Source organism: Oncorhynchus tshawytscha, unplaced genomic scaffold, assembly GCF_018296145.1.
Source record: "Oncorhynchus tshawytscha isolate Ot180627B unplaced genomic scaffold, Otsh_v2.0 Un_contig_3778_pilon_pilon, whole genome shotgun sequence".
NCBI classification, from domain to species: domain Eukaryota; kingdom Metazoa; phylum Chordata; class Actinopteri; order Salmoniformes; family Salmonidae; genus Oncorhynchus; species Oncorhynchus tshawytscha.
In genome coordinates, this window is record NW_024608735.1 from 1 (window position 1) to 20,491 (window position 20,491).

Here is a 20,491-nt window from a genome sequence, read left to right on the forward strand (position 1 = left end):
CTGTATTATGTTGTGTACTGTATTATGTTGTAGTACTGTGTGTACTGTATTATGTTGTGTACTGCATTATGCTGTACTGTGTAATTGTATTATGTTGTACTGTGTACTGTATTATGTTGTGTACTGTATTATGTTGTGTACTGTGTACTGTATTATGTTGTGTACTGCATTATGGTGTGTACTGTATTGTGTTGTGTACTGTATTTATGTTGTGTATTGTATTGTGTTGTGTACTGTATTATGTTGTGTACTGTGTACTGTATTATGTTGTGTACTGTATTGGTGTGTACTGTATTGTGTTGTGTACTGTATTATGTTGTGTGTACTGTATTATGTTGTGTATTATGTGTTGCACTGTACTGTATTGTGTTGTTGTGTACTGCATTATGTTGTGTACACTGTATTATGTTGTGTACTGCATTATGGTGTGTACTGTATTATGTTGTGTGCTGTATTATGTTGTGTACTTTTATTATGTTGTGTACTGTATTATGCTGTGTACTGTATTGTATTGTTTACTGTGTACTGTATTATGTTGTGTACTGTGTACTGTATTGTGTTGTGTACTGTATTATGTTGTGTACTGTATTATGTTGTGTACTGTATTATGTTGTGTAACTGTATGTATTATTTGTGTACTGTGTATTGTATTATGTACTGTATACTGTATTATGTTGTATACTGTATTATGCTGTGCACTATATTATGTTGTGTACTGTATTATGTTGTGTGTGTTGTATTATGTTGTGTACTGTATTATGTTGTGTTGTGTTGTGTTGTGTACTGTATTATGTTGTGTACTGTATTATGTTGTGTTGTGTTTGTGTTGTGTACTGTATTATGTTGTGTACCTGTGTTGTGTATTATGTTGTGTATTATGTTGTGTATTATGTTGTGTACTGTATTGTGTTGTGTACTGTATTATGTTGTGTACTATTATGTATGTACTGTATTATGTTGTGTACTGTATGTGTTGTGTGTATTATGCTGTGTACTATGTTTGTACTGTGTACTGTATTATGTTGTGTTGTATTGTGTTGTGTTGTGTACTGTATTATGTTGTGTGTATTGTGTTGTGTACTGTATTATGTTGTGTATTGTATTATGTTGTGTACTGTATTATGTTGTGTTGTGTTGTGTACTGTATTATGTTGTGTACTGTATTATGTTGTGTACTGTATTATGTTGTGTATTGTGTTATGTTCTGTATTGTGTTATGTTGTATATTATGTTGTGTACTGTATTATGTTGTATATTATGTTGTGTACTGTATTATGTTGTGTACTGTATTATGTTGTGTACTGTGTAATGTTGTGTACTGTGTACTGTATTATGTTGTGTACTGTATTGTGTTATGTTGTGTATTGTGTACTGTATTATGTTGTGTACTGTATTGTGTTATGTTGTGTGTTATGTTGTGTACTGTATTATGTTGTGTACTATATTATGTTGTGTACTGTGTTATGTTGTACTGTATTATGTTGTGTACTGTATTGTGTTGTGTTGTGTGTTATGTTGTGTACTGTATTATGTTGTGTACTGTATTGTGTTATGTTGTGTGTTATGTTGTGTACTGTATTATGTTGTGTACTGTATTATGTTGTGTATTATGTTGTGTACTGTATTGTGTTATGTTGTGTATTATGTGTTGTGTACTGTATTATGTTGTGTACTGTATTATGTTGTGTACTGTATTATGTTGTGTATTATGTTGTGTACTGTATTATGTTGTGTACTGTATTATGTTGTGTACTGTGTTATGTTGTATATTATGTTGTGTACTGTATTATGTTGTGTACTGTATTATGTTGTGTACTGTATTATGTTGTGTACTGTATTATGTTGTGTACTTTATTATGTTATGTACTGTATTATGCTGTGTACTGTATTATGCTGTGTACTGTATTATGTTGTGTACTGTATTATGTTGTGTACTGTATTGTGTTATGTTGTGTATTGTGTACTGTATTATGTTGTGTACTGTATTGTGTTATGTTGTGTACTTTATTATGTTATGTACTGTATTATGCTGTGTACTGTATTATGTTGTGTACTGTATTATGTTGTGTACTGTATTGTGTTATGTTGTGTATTGTGTACTGTATTATGTTGTGTACTGTATTGTGTTATGTTGTGTACTTTATTATGTTATGTACTGTATTATGCTGTGTACTGTATTATGTTGTGTACTGTGTTATGTTGTATATTATGTTGTGTACTGTATTATGTTGTGTACTTTATTATGTTATGTACTGTATTATGCTGTGTACTGCATTATGGTGTGTACTGTATTGTGCTGTGTACTGTATTGTGTTGTGTATTGTATTATGTTGTGTACTGTATTATGTTGTGTCCTGCATTGTTGTGTACTGTATTATGTTGTGTACTGTATTATGTTGTGTACTGTATTGTGTGTGTGTACTGTATTATATTGTGTTGTGTACTGTGTACTGCATTATGTTGTGTGCTGCATTTTGTGTGTGTACTGTATTATGTTGTGTACTGTATTATGTTGTGTACTGTATTATGCTGTGTACTGTGTACTGTATTGTGTTGTGTACTGTATTATGTTGTGTACTGTATTATGCTGTGTACTGTGTACTGTATTGTGTTGTGTATTGTATTATGTTGTGTACTGTATTATGTTGTGTACTGTCTACTGTATTGTGTTGTGTACTGTATTATGTTGTGTATTGTGTTATGTTGTGTATTATGTTGTGTACTGTATTATGCTGTGTACTATATTGTGTTGTGTACTGTATTATGTTGTGTACTGTATTATGTTGTGTACTGTGTACTGTATTATGTTGTGTACTGTATTATGTTGTGTACTGTATTATGGTGTGTACTGTATTATGTTGTGTACTGTATTATGTTGTGTACTGTGTACTGTATTATGTTGTGTACTGTATTATGTTGTGTACTGTGTACTGTATTATGTTGTGTATTGTATTATGTTGTGTATTGTATTATGTTGTGTTGTGTTGTGTTGTGTACTGTATTATGTTGTGTTGTATTGTGTTGTGTACTGTATTATGTTGTGTACTGTATTATGTTGTGTATTGTATTATGTTGTGTTGTGTTGTGTTGTGTATTATGTTGTGTACTGTGTATTGTATTATGTTGTGTACTGTATTATGTTCTGTATTATGTTGTGTTGTGTTGTGTACTGTATTATGTTGTGTACTGTATTATGTTGTGTACTGTATTATGTTGTGTACTGTATTATGTTGTGTACTGTATTATGTTGTGTACTGTATTATGTTGTGTATTGTATTATGTTGTGTACTGTATTATGTTGTGTACTGTATTATGTTGTGTACTGTATTATGTTGTGTACTGTGTTATGTTGTGTACTGTATTATGTTATGTTGTGTATTATGTTGTGTATTATGTTGTGTACTGTATTATGTTGTATGTTTGTACTGTACTGTATTATGTTGTGTACTGTATTATGTTGTGTACTGTATTATGTTGTGTACTGTATTATGTTGTGTACTGTATTATGTTGTGTATTGTATTATGTTGTGTACTGTATATGTTGTGTACTGTATTATGTTGTGTGTTATGTTGTGTACTGTATTATGTTGTGTACTGTATTATGTTGTGTGTATTATGTTGTGTATTGTATTATGTTGTGTACTGTATTGTGTTGTGTACTGTATTATGTTGTGTACTGTATTATGTTGTGTACTGTATTATGTTGTGTACTGTATTATGTTGTGTACTGTATTATGTTGTGTACTGTATTATGTTGTGTACTGTATTATGTTGTGTGTATTATGTTGTGTACTGTATTATGTTGTGTACTGTATTATATGTGTGTACTGTATTATGTTGTGTACTGTATTATGTTGTGTACTGTATTATATTGTGTACTGTATTATGTTGTGTACTGTATTATGTTGTGTACTGTATTATGTTGTGTATTGTATTATGTTGTGTACTGTATTATGTGTGTATTGTATTATGTTGTGTATTGTATTATGTTGTGTACTGTATTATGTTGTGTATTGTATTATGTTGTGTACTGTATTATGTTGTGTACTGTATTATGTTACTGTATTATGTTGTGTACTGTATTATGTTGTGTATTATGTTGTGTACTGTATTATGTTGTGTACTGTATTATGTTGTGTACTGTATTATGTTGTGTACTGTATTATGTTGTGTACTGTATTATGTTGTGTACTGTATGTACTGTATTATGTTGTGTACTGTATTATGTTGTGTTGTGTATTATGTTGTGTACTGTATTATGTTGTGTACTGTATTATGTTGTGTACTGTATTATGTTTGTGTACTGTATTATGTTGTGTACTGTATTATGTTGTGTATTGTATTATGTTGTGTACTGTGTATGTTGTGTATTATGTTGTGTACTGTATTATGTTGTGTTGTGTTATGTTGTGTACTGTATTATGTTGTGTACTGTATTATGTTGTGTACTGTATTATGTTGTGTACTGTATTATATTTGTGTACTGTATTATGTACTGTGTTATGTTGTGTACTGTATTATGTTGTGTACTGTATTATATTTGTGTACTGTATTATGTTGTGTACTGTATTATGTTGTGTATTGTATTATGTTGTGTACTGCATTATGTGTGTATTGTGTTGTGTACTGTATTATGTTGTGTTGTGTTGTGTTGTGTACTGTATTATGTTGTGTACTGTATTATGTTGTGTACTGTATTATGTTGTGTACTTTATTATGTTGTGTATTATGTTGTGTACTGTATTATGTTGTGTACTGTATTATGTGTGTATTGTGTTGTGTACTGTATTGTGTTGTGTACTGTATTGTGTATTGTGTGTTGTGTATTGTGTGTAATGTTGTGTAGTGTGTTGTGTATTGTGTGTAGGGTGTGTTGTGTATTGTGTGTAATGGTGTGTAGTGTGTGTACTGTCTTGTGCATCGTACCTTGATGTATCTCTTGCGGGTGACGTACATGTGGATGAGAGAACGAAACTTGACCAGACTCTTTCTCATCTTCAAATAGCGCTTCCTGGAGGGAGGGAGGGAGGGTTGAGGGAGGGAGGGATGAGAAAGGGAGGGAAGGGAGGGGAGGGAATGAGGGAGGCAGAGAAAGAGGAAGAGTAAGGAGGGAGGGAGGAAAAGGCAGAGAGAGAAGGATGGAAGGTTAGAGGGAGAAGGATGGAAGGAGAGACAGAGGGAGAAGGAGTGAAGGAGAGACAGAGGGAGAAGGAGTGAATGAGAGACAGAGGGAGAAGGAGGGAATGAGACAGAGGGAGAAGGATGGAATGAGACAGAGGGAGAAGGATGGAATGAGACAGAGGGAGAAGGAGGGAAGGAGAGACAGAGGGAGAAGGAGGGAAGGAGAGACAGAGGGAGAAGGAGGGAAGGAGAGACAGAGGAGAGACAGAGGAGGGAAGGAGAGAGAGGGAGAAGGAGGAAAGGAGGGAGAAGGAGAGACAAGAGAGGAGAAGGATGGAAGGAGAGACAAGAGGGAGAAGGATGAAGAGACAAGAGGGAGAAGGAGTGAAGGAGAGAGAGGGTGAAGGAGGGAATGAGAGATGGAGAAGGAGGGAAGGAGAGAGAGGGAGAAGGAGGGAAGGAGAGACAAGAGGGAGAAGGATGGGAGAAGGATGGAAGGAGAGACAAGAGGGAGAAGGAGTGAAGGAGAGATTGGGAGAAGGAGGGAATGAGAGAGAGGGAGAAGGAGGGAAGGAGAGACAAGAGGAGAAGGAGGGAAGGAGAGACAGAGGGAGAAGGATGGAAGGAGAGACAGAGAGAAGGAGGGAAGGAGGGACAGAGGGAGAAGGATGGAAGGAGAGACAGAGGAGAAGTAACACAGGCGTCTCAGTAGTTTTACAGTGCTTACAGTATTACCGTGGTAAAATCATTAGGTTGCCACGGGTGATTACGTGTTCTTTTACCCTGTCTGGTATCTGTAGTGAGGCGGTGGTTATGTGTTCTTTACCCTGTCTGGTATCTGTAGTGAGGGTGGTTATGTGTTCTTTACCCTGTCTGGTAACTGTAGTGAGGGTGGTTATGTGTTCTTTACCCTGTCTGGTATCTGTAGTGAGGGTGGTTATGTGTTCTTTACCCTGTCTGGTATCTGTAGTGAGGGTGGTTATGTGTTCTTTCTGTCTGGTATCTGTAGTGAGGGTGGTGTTCTTTACCCTGTCTGGTAACTGTAGTGAGGGTGGTTGTGTTCTTTACCCTGTCTGGTAACTGTAGTGAGGGTGTGTTCTTTACCCTGTCTGGTAACTGTTGAGGGTTTATGTGTTCTTTACCCTGTCTGGTAACTGTAGTGAGGGTGGTTGTGGGTTCTATACCCTGTCTGGTAACTGTAGTAAGGGTTGGTTGTAGATTATATACCCTGTCTGGTAACTGTAGTGAGGGTGGTTATGTGTTCTTTACCCTGTCTGGTAACTGTAGTGAGGGTGGTTATGTGTTCTTTACCCTGTCTGGTAACTGTAGTGAGGGTGGTTATGTGTTCTTTACCCTGTCTGGTATCTGTAGTGAGGGTGGTTGTGGGTTCTATACCCTGTCTGGTAACTGTAGTAAGGGTTGTTGTAGATTATATACCCTGTCTGGTATCTGTAGTGAGGGTGGTTATGTGTTCTTTACCCTGTCTGGTAACTGTAGTGAGGGTGGTTGTGGGTTCTATACCCTGTCTGGTATCTGTAGCGAGGGTGGTTGTAGGTTCCCTTACCCAGGGATCAGGGTAAGAGGTCAGGGGTCAGAGGTTAGGGTCAGTACCTGGTGAGGAAGCCTCTACAGTAGGCCTGTAGTCTGATGATCTTGGTTCTGAACTCCTTGTATCGTTTCCTGACAAAGAACATGCGTGTGTATCTCTGCAGGGTGAGGGCCGCCACCTGACGGACACGCTCTCTCTTAGACTCCAACAACTGGTACACGTCCTCCTTCAGAAACAGCTGGAACAACACACAGAGAGAACAACCAGACATCACTGTTGGACCGTAGTTTACATTGTCACTGAAAGTATTGTACAGGAACAGGAAGCCAGGTGAAGAGGTTCTGGTCTCTCACCCACACAACACATCCTGAATTAACATGCTCAACTTAGTAGCTACTACTTGGTAGGCCCTGGGTAGGAGGGTTAGGGGTTAGGTGTAGATGGTTACCTTAGTCACTCCTACTTGGTAGGCCCCGGGTAGGAGGGTTAGGGGTTAGGTAAAGATGATTACCTTAGTCACCCTACTTGGTATGCTCAACTTAGTAGCTACTACTTGGTAGGCCCTGGGTAGGAGGGTTAGGGGTTAGGTGTAGATGGTTACCTTAGTAACAACTACTTGGTAGGCCCTGGGTAGGAATGTCAGCGGTTAGGTATAGATGGTTACCTTAGTCACTCCTACTTGGTAGGCCCCGGGTAGGAGGGTTAGGGGTTAGGTAAAGATGAATACCTTAGTCACTCCTACTTGGTAGGCCCCGGGTCGGAGGGGAACCAGTTTGCTGAGCATGATGACACAGTTCTCCCCATCAGGAGCTGGAGGCTGCTTCACACCCACCAGAGACTTGTACCTGACACACACAAACACACAGGTTAGAGGAGGCTGTCCTCACCAGGGACTGATACCTGACACACACAAACACACAGGTTAGAGGAGGCTGTCCCCACCAGGGACTGATACCTGACACACACAAACACACAGGTTAGAGAAGGCTGTCCCCACCAGGGACTGATACCTGACACACACAAACACACAGGTTAGAGGAGGCTGTCCCCACCAGGGACTGATACCTGACACACACAAACACACAGGTTAGAGGAGGCTGTCCCCACCAGGGACTGATACCTGACACACACAAACACACAGGTTAGAGGAGGCTGTCCCCACCAGGGACTGATACCTGACACACACAAACACACGGGTTAGAGGAGGCTGTCCCCACCAGGGACTGATACCTGACACACACAAACACACAGGTTAGAGGAGGCTGTCCCCACCAGGGACTGATACCTGACACACACAAACACACAGGTTAGAGGAGGCTGTCCCCACCAGGGACTGATACCTGACACACACAAACACACAGGTTAGAGGAGGCTGTCCCCACCAGGGACTGATACCTGACACACACAAACACACAGGTTAGAGGAGGCTGTCCCCACCAGGGACTGATACCTGACACACACAAACACACAGGTTAGAGGAGGCTGTCCCCACCAGGGACTGATACCTGACACACACAAACACACAGGTTAGAGGAGGCTGTCCCCACCAGGGACTGATACCTGACACACACAAACACACAGGTTAGAGGAGGCTGTCCCCACCAGGGACTGATACCTGACACACACAAACACACAGGTTAGAGAGGCTGTCCCCACCAGGGACTGATACCTGACACACACAAACACACAGGTTAGAGGAGGCTGTCCCCACCAGGGACTGATACCTGACACACACAAACACACAGGTTAGAGGAGGCTGTCCCCACCAGGGACTGATACCTGACACACACAAACACACAGGTTAGAGGAGGCTGTCCCCACCAGGGACTGATACCTGACACACACAAACACACAGGTTAGAAGGGAGGCTGTCCCCACCAGGGACTGATACCTGACACACACAAACACACAGGTTAGAGGAGGCTGTCCCCACCAGGGACTGTTTTACCTGACACACACAAACACACAGGTTAGAGGAGGCTGAAGGCCCCCACCAGGGACTGATACCTGAGATACGTTGGGCAGGGTTAGAAGACGTTGAAGGCCAGTGTGTGTGTGTGTTACCTGAACAGAAAGACGTTGAAGGCCAGTCTAACTGGGTGTTTTACCTGAACAGGAAGACGTTGAAGGCCAGTCTAACTGGGTGTGTTACCTGAACAGAAAGAAGTTGAAGGCCAGTCTAACTGGGTGTTTTTACCTGAACAGGAAGACGTTGAAGGCCAGTCTAACAGGGTAACCCTCTCTCCGGATCCTGATGGTCTCCAAGATACCAGAATACCTCAGCTGACTGCCGACCAGCTCCGTCTCAAACACACCTGGCTCCTACACATACAAGCAAACACACACATATCATGGCAATACCAACAATATCACTGTTAAAACCTCTTTGGGGCCTCCCGGGTGGCGCAGTGGTGAAGGGTGCTGTACTGCAGCGACAGCTGTGCCACCAGAGACTCTGGGTTCGCCGCCCAGGCTCTGTCGTAACCGGCCGCGACCGGGAGGTCCGTGGGGCGACGCACAATTGGCCCAGCGTCGTCCGGGTTAGGGAGGGTTTGGCCGGTAGGGATGCCCTTGTCTCTTCGCGCACCAGCGACTCCTGTGGCGGGTCGGGCGCAGTGCACACTAACCAAGGATGCCAGGTGCACAGTGTTTCCTCCGACACATTGGTGCGGCTGGCTTACGGGTTGGATGCGTGTTAAGAAGCAGTGCGACTTGGTTGGGTTGTGTATGGGAGGACGAATGACTTTCAACCTTCGTCTCTCCCGAGCCCGTACGGGAGTTGTAGCGATGAGACAAGATAGTAGCTACTAAACAATTGGATACCACAAAATTGGGGAGAAAAAGGGGTAAAATTCAAAAACAAGAAAACCTCTGGGACGGTAGCGTCCCTCCTCGCCAACAGCCAGTGAAATTGCAGGGCGCCAAATAGAAAACAACAGAAATCCCATAATTAAAATTCCTGAAATACACAAGTATTTTACACCATTTAAAGATAAACTTGTTGTAAATCCAGCCACAGTGTCCGATTTCAAATAGGCTTTACGATGAAAGCACACCAAACAATTATGTTAGGTCAGTACCTAGTCACAGAAAAACACAGCCATTTTTCCAGTCAAAGAGAGGAGTCACAAAAAGCAGAAATAGAGATAAAATTAATCACTAACCTTTGATGATCTTCATCAGATGACACTCCTAGGACTCAATGTTACACAATATGTTTTGTTCGATAAAGTTCATATTTATATCCAAAAATCTCAGTTTACATTGGCGCGTTATGTTCAGTAGTTCCAAAACATCCAGTGATTTTGCAGAGAGCCACATCAATTTACAGAAATACTCATAATAAACATTGATAAAAGATACAAGTGTTATGCATGGAACTTTAGATAAACTTCTCCTTAATGCAACCGCTGTGTCAGATTTCAAAAACTTTACGGAAAAAGCAAACCATGCTATAATCTGAGTACAGCTCAGACAACAAAACAAGCCATACAGATATCCGCCATGTTGTGGAGTCAACAGAAGTCAGAAATAGCATTATAAATATTCACTTACCTTTGATGATCTTCATCAGAATGCACTCCCTAGGAATCCCAGTTCCACAATAAATGTTTGATTTCTTCGATAAAGTCCATAATGGCTGTTTTGGGAAGAAGGTGAGGACCAAAGCGCAGTGTTCATCTTTTTAATGTAAACTGAACACTGCATAGCAAAACAACAACGAAAACAACCGAAACAGTTCTGTCTGGTGCAGACACACAAAGACAGAAAACATCCACCCACCAAAACACAATAGAAAACAGGCTCCCTAAATATGGTTCTCAATCAGGGACAACGATTGACAGCTGCCTCTGATTGAGAACCATCCCAGGCCAAACACAGAAATAGCAAATCATAGACAAACTAACATAGACAACCCACCCAACTCACGCCCTGACAATACTCAAATAAAAAGACAAAACAAAGGAACTAAGGCCAGAACATGATACATAATTTATGTCCAAATACCTCCTTTTTGTTCGCGCGTTTAGAACACAATCCAAACAATCCAAACGACGTGCCGGCAAGTCAGGCGAAAGTTCAGATGAATGGTCATATTACAGTTCGTAGTAACATGTCAAACGAAATATAGAATCAATCTTTAGGATGTTTTTATCATAAATCTTCAATAATGTTCCAACCGGAGAATTCCTTTGTCTGTAGAAATGAGATGGAACGCAGCTAACTCTCATGTGAGCGCGCGTGATCAGCTCATGGCACTCTGGAAGACCTCTGGCTCAAACAGCTCTCATTCTCTCCTCCATCACAGTAAAAGCATCAAACAAGGTTCTAAAGACTATTGACATCTAGTGGAAGCCTTAGGTAGTGCAATATGACCCCATAGACACTGTATATTTGATAGGCAGTGATTTCAAAAACTACAAACCTCAGATTTCCCACTTCCTGGTTGGATATTTTCTCAGGTTTGTGCCTGCCATATGAGTTCTGTTATACTCACAGACATCATTCAAACAGTTATAGAAACTTCAGAGTGTTTTCTATCCAAACCTACTAATAATATGCATATATGAGCAACTGGGCCTGAGTAGCAGGCAGTTTACTCTGGGCACCTTATTCATCCCAGCTTCTCAATACTGCCCCCCAGTCCCAAAATTAAACTCTTTCACACTGTGATGTGGAGGCCTACCTTCTGACTGTCTGGCTTAATGCAGCGTACCAACAATACCACTGTTAAACTGTGATGTGGAAACCTGCCTTCTGATGTGGAGACTACTGGTAAACTGTGATGTGGAGACCTACCTTCTGTCTGTTTGGCTTTATACAGCGTATAAACGATGGGTTGCACCTGTCAAGAGAAAGAGAAAGATTCAGTAACAATAACTCTACCTCTTAATTTCCCTCTCATATCTTGTCTCACCTCTCCTCATCCCTTTAATATTAATAACACCTCTCCTCCTCCCTTTAATTTTAAGAATAATAATAACACCTCTCCTCCTCCCTTTAATTTTAAGAATAATAATAACACCTCTCCTCCTCCCTTTAATATTAATAATAATAATAACACCTCTCCTCCTCCCTTTAATATTAATAATAATAACACCTCTCCTCCTCCCTTTAATATTAATAATAATAATAACACCTCTCCTCCCTTTATAATAATAATAATAATAACACCTCTCCTCCCTTTAATATTAATAATAATAATAACACCTCTCCTCCTCCCTTTAATATTAATAATAATAATAACACCTCTCCTCCCTTTAATATTAATAATAATAACACCTCTCCTCCTCCCTTTAATATTAATAATAATAATACCTCTCCTCCTCCCTTTAATATTAATAACACCTCTCCTCCTCCCTTTAATATAATAATAATAACACATCTCCTCCCTTTAATATAATAATAATAACACCTCTCCTCCTCCCTTTAATATAATAATAATAATAACACCTCTCCTCCCTTTAATATTAATAATAATAACACCTCTCCTCCTCCCTTTAATAATAATAATAATAATACCTAATAATAATCCCTTAATAATAATAATAATCTCCTCCCTTTAATATTAATAATAATAATAACACCTCTCCTCCCTATAATAATAATAATAATAATAACAACACCTATCCTCCCTTTAATATTAATAATAATAATAACACCTCTCCTCCTCCCTTTAATATTAATAATAATAATAACACCTCTCCTCCTCCCTTTAATATTAATAATAATAATAACACCTCTCCTCCCTTTAATATTGATAACAATAATAACACCTCTCCTCCCTTTAATATTAATAATAATAATAACACTTCTCCTCCCTTTAATATTAATAATAATAATAACACTTCTCCTCCCTTTAATATTAATAATAATAATAACACCTCTCCTCCTCCCTTTAATATTAATAATAATAACACCTCTCCTCCTCCCTTTAATATTAATAATAATAACACCTCTCCTCCTCCCTTTAATATTAATAATAATAATAACACCTCTCCTCCCTTTAATATTAATAATAATAATAACACCTCTCTCCTCCCTTTAATATTAATAATAATACCTCTCCTCCCTTTAATATGAATAATAATAGTAACACCTCTCCTCCTCCCTTTAACATTAATAATAATCATAACACCTCTCCTCCTCCCTTTAATATTAATAATAATAATACCTCTCCTCCCTTTAATAATAATAATAATAACACCTCTCCTCCTCCCTTTAATATTAATAATAATAATAATAAGTAACACCTCTCCTCCTCCCTTTAACATTAATAATAATTATAACACTCTCCTCTCCTTTAATATTAATAATAATAATAACACCTCTCCTCCTCCCTTTAATAATAATAATAATAATAACACCTCTCCTCCTCCCTTTAATATTAATAATAACACCTATCCTCCCTTTAATATTAATAAACATAAGTAACACCTCTCCTCCTCCCTTTAACATTAATAATAATAATAACACCTCTCCTCCTCCTTTAATATTAATAATAATAATAACACCTCTCCTCCTCCCTTTAATATTAATAATAATAATACCTCTCCGCCTCCCTTTAATATTAAATAATAATAATAACACCTCTCCTCCTCCCTTTAATATAATAATAATAATAATAACACCTCTCCTCCCTTTAATATTAATAATAATAATAACACCGCTCCTCCCTTTAATATTAATAATAACACCTCTCCTCCCTTTAATATTAATAATAATAACACCTCTCCTCCTCCCTTTAATATTAATAATAATAACACCTCTCCTCCTCCCTTTAAATATTAATAATAACACCTCTCCTCCTCCCTTTAATATTATTAATAATAATAACACCTCTCCTCCCTTTATATTAATAATAATAACACCTCTCCTCCCTTTAATATTAATAATAATAATAACACCTCTCCTCCTCCCTTTAATATTAATATAATAATAATAACACCTCTGCTCCTCCCTTTAATATTAATAATAATATTAACACCTCTCCTCCTCCATTTAAATTAATAATAATAACACCTCTCCTCCTCCCTTTAATATTAATAATAATAATAACACCTCTCCTCCCTTTAATATAATAATAATAATAATAACACCTCTCCTCCTCCCTTTAATATTAATAATAATAATAACACCTCTCCTCTCTTTAATATTAATATAATAATAACACCTCTCCTCCCTTTAATATTAATAATAATAACACTCTCCTCCTCCCTTTAATATTAATAATAATAATAACACCTCTCCTCCTCCCTTTAACATTAATAATAATTATAACACCTCTCCTCCCTTTAATATTAATAATAATAATAACACCTCTCCTCCTCCCTTTAATATTAATAATAATAATAACACCTCTCCTCCTCCCTTTAATATTAATAATAACACCTATCCTCCCTTTAATATTAATAACAATAGTAACACCTCTCCTCCTCCCTTTAACATTAATAATAATCATAACACCTCTCCTCCTCCCTTTAATATTAATAATGATAATAACACCTCTCCTCCTCCCTTTAATATTAATAATAATAATAACACCTCTCCGCCTCCCTTTAATATTAATATTAATAATAATAACACCTCTCCTCCTCCCTTTAATATTAATAATAATAATAATAACACCTCTCCTCCCTTTAATATTAATAATAATAATAACACCGCTCCTCCCTTTAATATTAATAATAACACCTCTCCTCCCTTTAATATTAATATTAATAACACCTCTCCTCCTCCCTTTAATATTAATAATAATAACACCTCTCCTCCTCCCTTTAATATTATTAATAATAATAACACCTCTCCTCCCTTTTATATTAATAATAATAACACCTCTCCTCCCTTTAATATTAATAATAATAATAACACCCCTCCTCCCTTTAATATTAATATTAATAATAACACCTCTGCTCCTCCCTTTAATATTAATAATAATATTAACACCTCTCCTCTCCATTTAATATTAATAATAATAACACCTCTCCTCCTCCCTTTAATATTAATAATAATAATAACACCTCTCCTCCCTTTAATATTAATAATAATAATAATAACACTCTCTCCTCCCTTTAATATTAATAATAATAATAACACCTCTCCTCTCTTTAATATTAATATTAATAATAACACCTCTCCTCCCTTTAATATTAATAATAATAACACCTCCCCTCCCTTTAATATTAATAATAATAATAACACCTCTCCTCCCTTTAATATTAATAATAAGAACACCTCTCCTCCCTTTAATATTAATAATAATAATAACACCTCTCCATCTTGTCTACCAGTTCCAGAAGTGACAGGGTGAACTTGGTGGAGACGGTGGGGGGCTGGTGTCTCCGGGTCACCGTGCTGCTCTTCCTCACATGACCTCTATGCTGACCTACGACCTCCGCGTGAACCAGGAAGAGGTTGGCCACCATCTGGGAACACACCATAGACTTAGATAGACATTGCATCATTGTATCTGCCCCATTTTGACGTCTGTGAGAGCATGGGCAGCACCATTGAGGCCATCTCCATTTAGGAGTAGTCAATTTTCTTCTTCTTCTACTAGTACTATGAGTTGTTTGGAGGGTGTAGTCTGAACATGTATAAAGACCAGGCTAGTGATTTACTGCCCCCTGGAGGGTGTAGTCTGAACATGTATAAAGACCAGGCTAGTGATTTACTGCCCCCTGGAGGGTGTAGTCTGAACAGGTATAAAGACCAAGTTAGTGATTTACTGCCCCCTGGAGGGTGTAGTCTGAACAGGTTTAAAGACCAGGCTAGTGATTTACTTCCCCCTGGAGGGTGTAGTCTGAACAGGTTTAAAGACCAGGCTAGTGATTTACTTCCCCTGGAGGGTGTAGTCTGAACAGGTTTAAAGACCAGGTTAGTGAATTACCTATCCCTGAAGGATGTTGTCTGAACAGGTTTAAAGACCAGGTTAGTGATTTACTGCCCCCTGCAGTTATGGAATGTTTGCTCATTAGTATAATTCATGGACTGATCTGGAGACAGGGATAAAACATCAAAATAATCCCATGGCTGAACTCAGATGGATTGTCTGGGGCCAAGTTAACCTTCCCTTTCATGTAAGAAAGTCATGACCATCATGCTTTTAGAGAAATAGGTTCATTTTGTATTAAACTGTGAGATTGAACAATTCCAGTCTCCTTGCTGAGGGGGTCCGGGGTCCTCCCCCTGATCATTTTTACGCTTCGAAAGTTTACATACACCTTAGCCAAATACATTTAAAATCAGTTTTTCACAATTCCAGACATTTAATCCTAGTAAACATTCACTGTCTTAGGTCAGTTAGGATCACCACTTGATTTTAAGAATGTGAAATGTCAGAATAATAGTAGAGAGAATGATTTATTTCAGCTTTTATTTCTTTCACCACATTCCCAGTGGCTCAGAATTTTACATACACTCAATTCGTATTTGGTAGCATTGCCTTTAAATTGTTTTATTTGGGTCAAACATTTCGGGTATCCTTCCACAAGCTTCCCACAATAAGTTGGGTGAATTTTGGGCCATTCCTCCTGACAGAGCATGTGTAACTGAATCAGGTTTGTAGGCCTCCTTGCTCACACACGCCTTTTCAGTTCTGCCCACACATTTTCTATGGGATTGAGGTCAGTGCTTTGTGATGGCCATTCCAATAACTTGAATTTGTTGTCCTTAAGCCATTTTGCCACAACTTTGGAAGTATGCTTGGGGTCATTGTCCATCTGGAAGACCCATTTGCGACCAAGCTTTAACTTCCTGACTGATGTCTTGAGATATTGCTTCAATATATCCACATAATTTTCCCTCCTCATGATGCCAACTATTTTGTGAAGTGCACCAGTCCCTCCTGCAGCAAAGCAGCCCCATAACATGATGCTGCCATCCCTGTGCTTCACGGTTGGGATGGTGTTCCTCGGCTTGCAAGCATCCCCCATTTTCCTCCAAACATAACGATGGTCATTTTGGCCAAACAGTTCTATTTTTGTTTCATCAGACCAGAGGACATTTCTCCAAAAAGTACGATCTTTGTCCCCATGTGCAGTTGCAAACCGTAGTCTGGCTTTTTCATGGCGGTTTTGGAGCAGTGGCTTCTTCCTTGCTGAGCGGCCTTTCAAGGTAATGTCGATATAGGACTAATTTTACTGTGGATATAGATACTTTGCACCTGTTTCCTCCAGCATCTTCACAAGGTCCTTTGCTGTTGTTCTGGGATTGAATTGCACTTTTCACACCAAAGTACGTTCATCTCTAGGAGACAGAACGCATCTCCTTCCTGAGCGGTATGACGGCTGCGTGGTCCCATGGAGTTTATACTTGCGTACTATTGTTTGTACAGATGAACGTGGTACATTCAGGCGTTTGGAAATTGCTCCCAATGATGAACCAGACTTGTGAAGGTCTACAAATTCTTCTGAGGTCTTGGCTGATTTCTTTTGATTTTCCCATGATGTCAAGCAAAGAGGCACTCAGTTTGAAGGTAGGCCTTGAAATACATCCACAGGTACACCTCCAATTGACTCAAATGATGTCCATTAGCCTATCAGAAGCTTCTAAAGTGTATGTAAACTTCTGACCCACTGGAATTATGATAGAGTGAATTATAAGTGAAATAACCTGTCTTTAAACAATTGTTGGAAAAATGACTTGTGTCATGCACAAAGTAGATGTCCTAACCGACTCACCAAAACTATAGTTTGTTAACAAGAAAGTTGTGGAGTGGTTGAAAAACTAGTTGTATTGACTCCACTGTATGTGGCAGGAAGCTCAGTTCTGGTGACTTTTTAAAAGGAAATTCCATAATGAAAGAAAATAAACCCCTCCAGAAAGGTGCCAGGTAACATATTGGTAGAAATCATGTTTATTATTACAAATATATTGTACCATGCATCTAGCCTATGGTCTATATTATCAGATGTGCTGTTAGCAATAAGCATTATCACCTCCAGCCCAAATGATTTATGACTAGGTAAATAGATCATCTATTGTCTGGTTTAGTTTAACAACATGACTAGGTAAATAGATCAACTATTGTCTGGTTTAGTTTAATAACATGACTAGGTAAATAGATCATCTATTGTCTGGTTTAGTTTAATAACACCTTTACATGACTATTTCTAACCCCTAACCTCTAACCCTTAACCTCTAACCCCTAACCTCTAACCCCTAACCCTTAACCTCTAACCCTTAACCTCTAACCCTTAACCTCTAACCCCTAACCTCTAACCCCTAACCTCTAACCCCTAATCTCCAACCCTTAACCTCTAACCCCTAACCTCTAACCCTTAACCTCTAACCCCTAACCTCTAACCCCTAACCTCCAACCCTTAACCTCTAACCCTTAACCTCTAACCCTTAACCTCTAACCCCTAATCTCCAACCCTTAACCTCTAACCCCTAACCCCTAACCTCTAACCCCTAACCTCTAACCCCTAACCTCTAACCCTTAACCTCTAACCCCTAACCTCTAACCCCTAACCTCTAACCCCTAACCTCTAACCCCTAACCTCTAACCCCTAACCTCTAACCCCTCCTACCTTGTTCTTGCTGTGGATGAACAGATCGAGAACCTGCTGTCCAACCTGGTCGTAGTTCTAACCTCTTACCCCTAACCCCTAACCCCTAACCCCTAACCCCTAACCTCTAACCCCTAACCTCTAACCCCTAACCTCTAACCCCTAACCCCTAACCCCTCCTACCTTGTTCTTGCTGTGGATGAACAGATTGAGAACCTGCTGTCCAACCTGGTCGTAGTTCTTATCCAGAAACTTGTGAACCTACAGAGAGATGACAGAAGGTATAGAGCAGGAAGAAACCATATTGTAAAGCCATCGACTGTCGGATCTGTTTTGGTCTGTCTCATTTACTGTGTTGGGTAATATGGTATGTTTTGGTCTGTCTCATTTACTGTGTTGGGTAATATGGGATGTTTTGGTCTGTCTCATTTACTGTGTTGGGTAATATGGGATGTTTTGGTATGTCTCATTTACTGTGTTGGGTAATATGGGATGTTTTGGTCTGTCTCATTTACTGTGTTGGGTAATATGGGATGTTTTGGTCTGTCTCATTTACTGTGTTGGGTAATATGGGATGTTTTGGTCTGTCTCATTTACTGTGTTGTGTAATACGGGATGTTTTGGTCTGTCTCATTTACTGTGTTGGGTAATATGGGATGTTTTGGTCTGTCTCATTTACTGTGTTGGGTAATATGGGATGTTTTGGTCTGTCTCATTTACTGTGTTGGGTAATATGGGATGTTTTGGTCTGTCTCATTTACTGTGTTGGGTAATATGGGATGTTTTGGTCTGTCTCATTTACTGTGTTGGGTAATATGGGATGTTTTGGTCTGTCTCATTTACTGTGTTGTGTAATATGGGATGTTTTGGTCTGTCTCATTTACTGAGTTGGGTAATATGGGATGTTTTGGTCTGTCTCATTTACTGTGTTGGGTAATATGGGATGTTTTGGTCTGTCTCATTTACTGTGTTGGGTAATATGGGATGTTTTGGTCTGTCTCATTTACTGTGTTGGGTAATATGGGATGTTTTGGTCTGTCTCATTTACTGTGTTGGGTAATATGGGATGTTTTGGGCTGTCTCATTTACTGTGTTGGGTAATATGGGATGTTTTGGTCTGTCTCATTTACTGTGTTGGGTAATATGGGATGTTTTGGGCTGTCTCATTTACTGTGTTGGGTAATATGGGATGTTTTGGTCTGTCTCATTTACTGTGTTGGGTAATATGGGATGTTTTGGGCTGTCTCATTTACTGTGTTGGGTAATATGGGATGTTTTGGTCTGTCTCATTTACTGTGTTGGGTAATATGGAATGTTTTGGTCTGTCTCATTTACTGTGTTGGGTAATATGGGATGTTTTGGGCTGTCTCATTTACTGTGTTGGGTAATATGGGATGTTTTGGGCTGTCTCATTTACTGTGTTGGGTAATATGGGATGTTTTGGTCTGTCTCATTTACTGTGTTGGGTAATATGGGATGTTTTGGTCTGTCTCATTTACTGTGTTGGGTAATATGGGATGTTTTGGGCTGTCTCATTTACTGTGTTGGGTAATATGGGATGTTTTGGGCTGTCTCATTTACTGTGTTGGGTAATATGGGATGTTTTGGTCTGTCTCATTTACTGTGTTGTGTAATATGGGATGTTTATATACTATATGTTAAAACAATAATTCATTAATTAATAAAACATGTTAGTCATTTAACAGACGTTCTTATCCAGAGAGACTCAGTTATATTAACATGTTAGTCATTTAACAGACGTTCTTATCCAGAGACTCAGTTATATTAACATGTTAGTCATTTAACAGACGTTCTTATCCAGAGACTTAGTTAGTGTATTCATCTGAAGATATCTAGGTGGGACAACCACGTACAGTATCATAGTCAGTCCATTTTTCCTCAATAAAGTAGCTATCATCAGAGTCAATGCTAGTAAGGAGGAGAACTCTGAGTGTTAGTTCACCATGCTAGTAAGGAGGAGTGTTAGTTCACCATGCCAGTAAGGAGGAGTGTTAGTTCACCATGCTAGTAAGGAGGAGTGTTAGTTCACCATGCTAGTAAGGAGGAGTGTTAGTTCACCATGCCAGTAAGGAGGAGTGTTAGTTCACCATGCCAGTAAGGAGGAGTGTTAGTTCACCATGCTAGTAAGGAGGAGTGTTAGTTCACCATGCTAGTAAGGAGGAGTGTTAGTTCACCATGCCAGTAAGGAGGAGTGTTAGTTCACCATGCCAGTAAGGAGGAGTGTTAGTTCACCATGCCAGTAAGGAGGAGTGTTAGTTCACCATGCCAGTAAGGAGGAGTGTTAGTT

At 38.8% G+C, this 20,491-nt stretch overlaps 1 pseudogene; it reads right to left on the minus strand.

The window, feature by feature from the left end:
* Positions 1 to 4,926: 4,926 nt before the first annotated feature.
* The window catches only part of LOC112240288, a 51,023-nt pseudogene continuing 35,458 nt past the window's right edge, over positions 4,927 to 20,491 (minus strand).